This window comes from Protopterus annectens, chromosome 6.part0 (genome assembly GCF_019279795.1).
Source record: "Protopterus annectens isolate FY-2018-M chromosome 6.part0, PAN1.0, whole genome shotgun sequence".
In the NCBI taxonomy this organism is placed as follows: Eukaryota; Metazoa; Chordata; order Ceratodontiformes; family Protopteridae; genus Protopterus; species Protopterus annectens.
The window spans coordinates 1,605,913,759-1,605,922,496 of NC_056737.1; positions in this window are offsets into that span (position 1 = coordinate 1,605,913,759).

Here is an 8,738-nt window from a genome sequence, read left to right on the forward strand (position 1 = left end):
CATCATATTATCAATATCTCTAACACTTCCTTAAATCATAGTTAGTCTTATATTCTTCATCTCTGACTTATGGAATGCAGGCATGTTGGGATACAAATGCCACACCCATCTGCACAAGGTATGGCCAGGGGTATTAGTTTTTATCATATGTTTATAGCTGTAAAGATATCAGTTGCACATATATTTGTGGTGCTGGGCCGTACTTACACTGGATATTTTTTGGTTTGCTGTATTCTCAGGTGATGCTTTATCCAGGACCAGCAGTATGGAACTGTCCCAGCTTGATAATGGAGGCTCTGTAGCTTCTGATAATGATGGCAGAGATGAACTGGCACAGTCATGGGGTTCAGGGTGTGTGTTTGACACATGGAGTGTTACAACTACATCCCCTACATAAACGATGGACACAGTCTCACTACCTGCAAATACCCAGGATACTCAAACATCTGAAAGAGGATGGTTAACCAACATAGCAGGCTATACTTTGAACCACAGTTCTTCTGAGACAAAGGGATTATGGTGGTCTTATGTTCAGGTCCCAAAATCACTCCTTAGTTAGAGTTCTCACTTTCTGAAGTCTCCTTAGTCAGTTCAGTGGAATGAGCACCAGTGAAAATGGCTAGAGTATCTCTTCAATCATAGTAAAAATAAAAACAAAAGTGGTTCCACATGGCAGGAAATGATTGCAGAAGAAATTTATTGAAAAAAAGTAAGCGCTTTCGCGAATAACATTCGCTTCTTCAGATGATGGAATAGGCACCAGTAAAAACTACTGATGTATCTCTCAGTCAGTCTGAAGGAACTGAAAAGTTCTGAAAAGCTGAAAAGCACCAGAGTATTTCCTCAGTCAGCACTATGGAACAGGCACTAGTGAAAACTACTGGAGTATCTCTGCCTGAAAGTACAGCTTGCCCTCTTGGTTAGCCATCCATCATACAGCTATGGGTAATTTTATCGAAAAGGAAGGAAAAGTACAAAAGTCTAATATCCTGGACAATTCTGCATCTCTTGACAACCTAGGCAGAACTGATATGGAGGGTCCACTTAATCTTTCAGGAATCTATACTTCCACTAGTGAACTGTTTGATGATGAATATGTGGAAAGTTTTTTAAGTATACCTAATTATGATGTCACTACTGAGTCAGACTGAAGGGGCTGGAATGCAGGTGACATGTTTACAAATACAAAAAAAATGCCCTAAAATACAAACAGGGGTATGGGATGGTCTATTTTTCAAGTAAAGAATAAAATGCAAAAGGGCCCTAAAAGGACTAAGTCAACAAACTCACCACAGACCTAAACCCTGACCTCAATGTGAAGAAAGGGTGAGATGAGATTTTGCAGAGTTCAGGTTTAGAGCTGGTTTCTTTTTTTGCTGAAACATAAACAGTGCAATGGGTTAAAACACTTTAAAGATACTGTTAATTAATCAGAATTAGAACATTATATGTAAACACGGTTTCAGCAGACAATGAAGATTCAGTGCTGAGGAAACTTAAAACAAAGAAATTAATCAGAGATTTGAATGACTATAGTGAAATTCAATCAGAAGATGAGGATAATATAAGTTCCACTCAAACATGCAATTAGAGACTTCATCCTCAGGAGGAAGTTTTTTAGCAAGAGCTGTCTTAAGACACCAATAGAAAAGCAAAATGCAAGAACAGAGGGAGAGCTATGAATTATCAACAGAAAGGAAGTTTTGATTCCGAAAAGGAACTCCAAGAAAATAGATGTGTTCCAGAGGTTGGGATATCCAAATAAAAACACAACGGACAAGTGGTGGAACATACCAGATCACCCACATTCCATAAAATACAACAGATGGATCCAGATATCGAGGGTATTTTACAACAGGAATCAGCATACTCTGGAATGATTTCCAGAACGGAAGAGTGACCGTCAAGGGCAGTAAGTACTGAACTTTTTAAATTCTAGAATTTATCTGGTAGGAACTTGACTGACTTTAGAATTAAACTTCTACAAATAGATTTTTGATTTTGCATCCTCTAAAGAGCATCTATTACTAATGCCTTACAAACACAAGGTGCAGGGTTTGAGTCTCACATGGGATAATTGGCTAAGCTTAAAAAGGCTCACAAGGGCAGTTAGCTTAGTACTAACCTATGAACCTATGCTATAACTTCAATTAGGTTATTGAAGATGCGGCTATAGTACTTATGGATACATATGTTTATAATACAAAGATGTATGAATTTTAAGTGATGTTTCCTTTTACAAACAAATGGATAAAGGAACAGTTAATGCTGGGTACAAAGAAATTGATGAATTTTTACCCTGGAGATTACAAGAAGGATGGACTTTTTGACAGCAACCATCCCTAGGATAGGGGTGATATTTGGCATACCCAAACGTTAAGAGGATTGTAACAACCCAGCCTTGAGACCATTACTGTTGTCTGCAGGTTCTGAAACAGTTTCTTTTCCAATATTTGTTGACTATAAATTGAAACCTGTTAAGAAATATAAAATCTTTTATATTCGATTCTACTGACTGTATTATATTACAGTAACAAGTCAAGGTTATTTAGTTAACAGCTGACATTCAGAGTCTATATACTGTCATTCCCACTGACATTAGTCTTGTTTAGTTTAAAGAATATTTGCTTGAAAACGACATTTAGCAATAGAAAAGCTGAATTTATCACTTCTCTATTGAAGGTAGTTTTGAAACACAACTACTTCATTTTTAATACTAATTTTACCGGCACATTTAAGGGGTGGCCATGTGGGCTGCAATGGCCTGCAGTTTTGCTAATATTGTGTTGGCACACTGGGAGGAACTACATGTTTATGACAGTATTTTTCCCATTTTTAAGTAGGTGTGTTTTATTGCAAATATAGTTTCTATATGGAGTGGTGATAATAATTTGCTAGTAAGCTTTCAGGAATATTTGAATAAAACAACTAAATTCCTGAATTCTTCTTTCACTATAAAGTTACAGGATAGCATTCTTGGATTTTAGACTTGAGAAATGTCTGTCAAATGAGAAGATATTTGCCCCAGTTAAAAGGAAAGCTTTGCCAGTAATAGCTACTTAACACATTAAAGACATAACAAAGTAAGAGGTCAGATGGTGAGTATTACTAGGCTAACCACAAATTAATCTGGTTCTGATTTTGAAAGAGAAATGGTCAGTCTAAAAAGAATGTTTAAATAAAGAGGATACCTTGTAAGTGTCATTGAAGAGATGGCTAGTCCATCCATCCTCAACCCATTTTTCCCATTTTGCACATGAGGTTAAGTTTGTCACTTTCAACAGGAACAATCATCTCGAGCCAAAGTTTACACTGCCAGGTGGCTGCACTGCCATGGTAGCTCATCTGTACCACTCACACCTATGGCCAGTTTAGATTGTCCAGTCCACCTACTGCATGTCTTTGAATGTGGGAGGAAACTGAAGCACCCGGAGGAAACCTGCACAACTGCAGGGAGGACATGCAGACTCCACACAGAGGGCACTCTAGTTGAGAATCACCAAAGAACCTCTTGCTGTGAGATGACAGTGTTAACTGCTTCCCCACAATGACTGAGATTGCTAGTAACAAAGAAAAAAAAACATCAGTATAAACCATTGACTGATGAAGATTGAGTGTGCCTCCTAATGAAACTACATTGTCACAAGAGCTGCTTCTAATAGCAGGATCAATGTCTAGTTTGAATAATCATGTTAAATTATCCAGATATGGTATACCTTTGAAGAAACCAGACAGACACATGAAGTTCCAGAATTAAAAAGGATTCAAAATACTGAAAAGATGCACTTTTGAAAATGTGCATTAGATATGTTCAGAAATTTTTTTTAATGATTTTATACTTGATATAAATGGTGTATGTCACACACAGTACAGTGTTAAGGTTAGCTTAAAGTTTTCAGAGTAACATAGCACATAGTATTTTACAGATATATGAGGGGTTAGATATTTGGCATATACCTCTAAATGCAAATAAGATAGCTGCAATAACTACACCCTACATTAGATCTTAATGGCATTTTGTTAATAAATCATTGTCATTTCTAATACTGGTTAACATAATAAGCTATAGGTTTCATATGAAGGTATACAGAAAAGGTGCTATTGGCTTGAATGAGTTAATTGTATTCTGCTTTCAACTGCATATCTAAATTAGGAAAGATACCAGACGTGTGTATTTTGTGAGTCACACAGAAGTTCAAATTTTCTCCACTCTCCCATCATTTTGCTATTCTGTTTTTAATTTCAACCGTCTCTCTAATTGCCTGCCCCTTATGTTAATTTTACCACATATTTCCTTCCCTCTCCTCTTTCACTGGCTATTGTCAGTGAGCACAACATTATCATTTTGTGGAAGTCTTTCCCCTTTGGCTATTTAAGTTTACTGGTCACCCCACTGTATTTCATACAGCTAGAATACTATGTGCCTTCCTGCTTCCAATCTGTCTTGCTTGTTTAAATTGGTGTCTTTTCCCTTAGATTGCTAAAACATTAGTTAGCCCCACTTTCATATTTAACTGCTTAGTGTAGACTGCAACTCTTAGGATATTAAGCCATTTTACATCTTACCTTTAAAATCTGTAACAGCTAGTCCAAGGCCACCGATTATTGAAGAGCTTGAATTCTGCCTCTCAGTGGTCATCTTGGGATTAGTGCTTCTGTTTTGCTCTTGGTGAGACAAGGAGCATAGGGGCATTATTTCTTGGAGACTGCTGATCACCAGAAAAACTGCTACCTGCTTCATAGGTCCCAACCTAGAAACTGTGCTTATATTTTGCTCCTGGTGAGAGAAGGAGCAGGGGGCATTGGTTCCTGACTGTCTCTGATTGTGAATTGAGTGACTGTGTGGACCTCCCCGATTGGTCATTTTGCTGTTGAAAGCAACTGCCAAGAAAAGGCTACAACAAGTATACAGATCCCTGCATCATCTAGGATAAGACTGTTGATCACCAAAGAACCTGAGGCCTGTTTCTTATCTTGGGGTTTGTTATACTGTTTTGCTTCTGGTGAGAGAAGAAGCAAAGCAGCATTATATTTCAACAGTGTGAAGTTGTGGTGAGACCAGGACTAGTAATTGCCAGGTAGCAGCCAATCAGGCAAATCCCCTCTCTTCATTCTTGACAAAGTTAATTCATTCTTTTCATTAAGTGCTGCTTGATTAGCTACTGTCTAACCTAACTTCAGAATATCTCACTAAATACTTCATCCATAAATTATCAGGGTCTACTTTAATAGCTTCCCCTCAAGTGTTTGGCAATACCCTGTAAAAATGCAGGCACCTTAAATTGAAGTTTTCCCTGTAAAAGCACCCTTGAAATTTCTCAGTCACCTAGTTGCACACAGTGCAAATAGTTTTCAGTGACAAGCAATTTCCCAGAATTATAAACCAGATACTCCAGACATTACTTTATATCCTCACTGCCTAATCAATAAAAAAGGGCCTATTGCCATGAATATGAACTTTCCCACTATCTCTGTTACCATCTTGGTGGATCTGGATATCCTGAGGCAATGTAGAAATTGCCTTATGTTTTCTGACGACCAGCTAATTTTCAAACAAACTTATAAGGTATGTGAGAGATGTATTTACACAATGTTACTGGAGGCAAAGCTCTCACATAAAACCACTCCTAATGTCAGTCAGGTTGTCAGAAGTACAGATACTGCACCCAACACACACACACAGTACAAAACAGACACATAGACCCACATATGCTGAGGCACTTAAATGCAATCTTTCTAAACCCCAAAGACTTCCCAGATGAAGTACACATAACAAAATACTCTCAGCAGCACCAAGTGGACTTTCAAAACAACACCCACATCAAGACTTACAGCCACATCTCATGGAACCTCTCCTTCTAAGCCCATAAGGCAAGCCACTAAACAATTCAACATTCTGGTCATTGGAGACTCCATTGTGAGACACCCTGATGTGATGTCTTCTCACTAGGCTGAGTAAGGAGAAATTCACAGTCAGATGCTTGTCAAGTGCTAAGCTCTGCTACATTATGCATGCACTATTAGATCCCAAGTACCAATATGACTCAGTCATAATCTATGCTGGTGTAAATGACCTGAGACATACCGCCCTAGACCATACAAAGACAAACATCATGGAGCTCTTGGAATACGTGTCCCAGGCTGGTATATGCTTGCATTGAGAAGCATTTTACCTTTTCGAAAGTACAATACAAACAGAAGATGACTGACTTTAATAACTGGATTAGTTTCTGGTGTCATTATAAGGAGATGCAACATTTGTCAGCATGGAAGGAGATGGTCAACAGACTATGCTGCTTTGCAGGGATGGTCTGCACCTCTCCCCTCTAGGCTTTTGAATATTAGCTAAAACATTGTTCTCCCCCATAGTGCCTTTTTAGGCAATGCAACACTGAAAGTACTTCTGACAAAGCAAATCAAAACCAAGAAAATCTAAAGGTGTTACTGCTCAATGCTAGGAGTCTAAACCCAAAACTTCACTCCCTACAAGATCTCCTTATCCTAGAGAATGCTCATGTCTTTGCAATCACAGACATGGTTTAAAGCTGAGGAGAGTACACCAGCAGTGCAAGGCTATAATGCCTTCCACACATTTAGACTAGCTACTACACAGGCAGGGACTAAAAGTGGAGGTGTCTCGAATTACATTAACAATAAATATACCTCAAGGCTGGTCAAACAGGAAGAAACAATTGAAATTCTCCACATTCAAATCACTATAGACAAAATCCCATACCACTTCCTTGCTAGCTATTGGTCCCCCCTCTTATGACCCAGGAAACCCATAACCTATATTTAAGCTTACTGGAAACACTCACCATCCAACACAATACCATATTCATGGATGACTGTAATTACCCCACTGTTAACTGGGAATCATACACAACAACTATGTGCAGACACAGAGAATCCTGGATTTTGTAAACCCAAACTCCCTGGACCAGATTGTGAATATGCTGAAAAGGGGTGCAAACATACTAGATCTGGTCCTCACTCACATCAGACCACAAAATGTCCTCCTTTGTTTCAGGAACTACTCTAAGGCTAACATCCTGCTACTAAAATCAAGCCCCTTAAACCCTGAGAACACATGGAACTGCTCACAGAACTAACTTAAAAAACAAGTCACTGGTAAATCAAGTAGGCTCTAACAAGAAAATCATGGCAACAATTAGGCATAGCACCCAGCAGGATAAAATCAGCCAAGGACAACCACAAAGCCTTTTTGTCATCTTTACTAAGCCAAAAGATATAGAAAGCTACTGGCAGGCAAATTCAGCTATAAGCCCAGACAATCCCCTGGATGCTTTATTCTAGGATCACTATTGAATCATGAAATGATCAATAATGACACAGGAAAACTGAAGGTCACCAAACCAATAGATGAGGGCAAAATGGCTCACACTGCATTTGAGAATAGCGGAGTTCACCTCTACAAACAGGCCAGTCACAAGTGGAGTCCCTCAGGGATCTATCCTGGAACTGCTTCTTTTTAGCATTTACTTCTCTGATGCAGGGCCAATGTAAAGGGCCTCTAACTGACCAAATATGCAGATGATTGCAAATTAGAAGCAGCCATAGAAGTCTCCAGCAACATTAAAATTATCCAAGAAGGGCTGACATAGACAAATAACTTGTGTCAGAGCCATGGACTAAAACTAAATGCCAAGAAATGCATAATAGTATCATTTGGAAAGTCATCCACCCCTGGTAACTATCGTACTGACAACACACAGCTAAAAGTTGACCCAGTAGTCAGGGGCTTCTGGACACACATAGGTTCATAGACTCATAGATGTTTACTAGGCTAATGACCACAAGGGACTTTTTAAGCCTAGCCATGCATCCCAAATCTCTGACAAGTTCTGATACCCTTGATAACTGTAAGAAGGGGTTTGGGAGATGAAACATTTAAAGCAGGGGCCTGGAAGATGAACCATTTGCAGGTTACTTGTGTCCATTAGAGACATAGGTCCCAAACCAGGGATGAATTTCCTGTTTCCATTCCAGTTTGTCCAAGTTACACATGAATTGGGTTAAGGAGGAACTCTGCACATGGATAGGGAGCCTGTTCCAGAGACAGGATAGTCTCTGGGATACATTACTGTCTCTCCAGCAGATCCTATTTATATAACAGGTAATGTTTAAGTCTTTAGAATGGGAAATTCTGGTGCTGTTTGTCTTGTTGATATGCACGAGGTACATCAGAGTGGGGTCTGATAATGCCCTGTATGCCAGGCATAGATCTCCCCTCAACAGCCTGTAGGAGATATAATCCAGGGATAGGGCCTTGAGGCAGTCTGCACAGGACATTTTATTTATGCTCTGTATTCTTTTAGTGAGGAACCGCTGTGGACGTTCCAGTTATTGGATATGCCTGGTTAGGTACATACCAAAGGAGGCATTGTACTCAGTGATATGTCTGATGAATGCCGAATAAAGTGGAGCAATGACTTCCTTGTACTTAGATGCCATACTTTTGTTTATAAGTTGAGCAACATAGACTGATTTCCTCACTGCTGTAGACACATGATGGTCAAGGTTTAGATTACTGTCTATGTGTGTCCCTACGTCCCTGACTACTGGGTCAAGGAGTATGTTGTCTATATGATAGTTACCAGGGGTGGATGACTTCTCGAATGATACTATTATGAATTTGTTGGCATTTAGTTTTAGTCCATGGCTCTGACACCAGCTGTTTGTGTCAGTCCTTCCTGGAGAACATTTGTGTCAGTGTG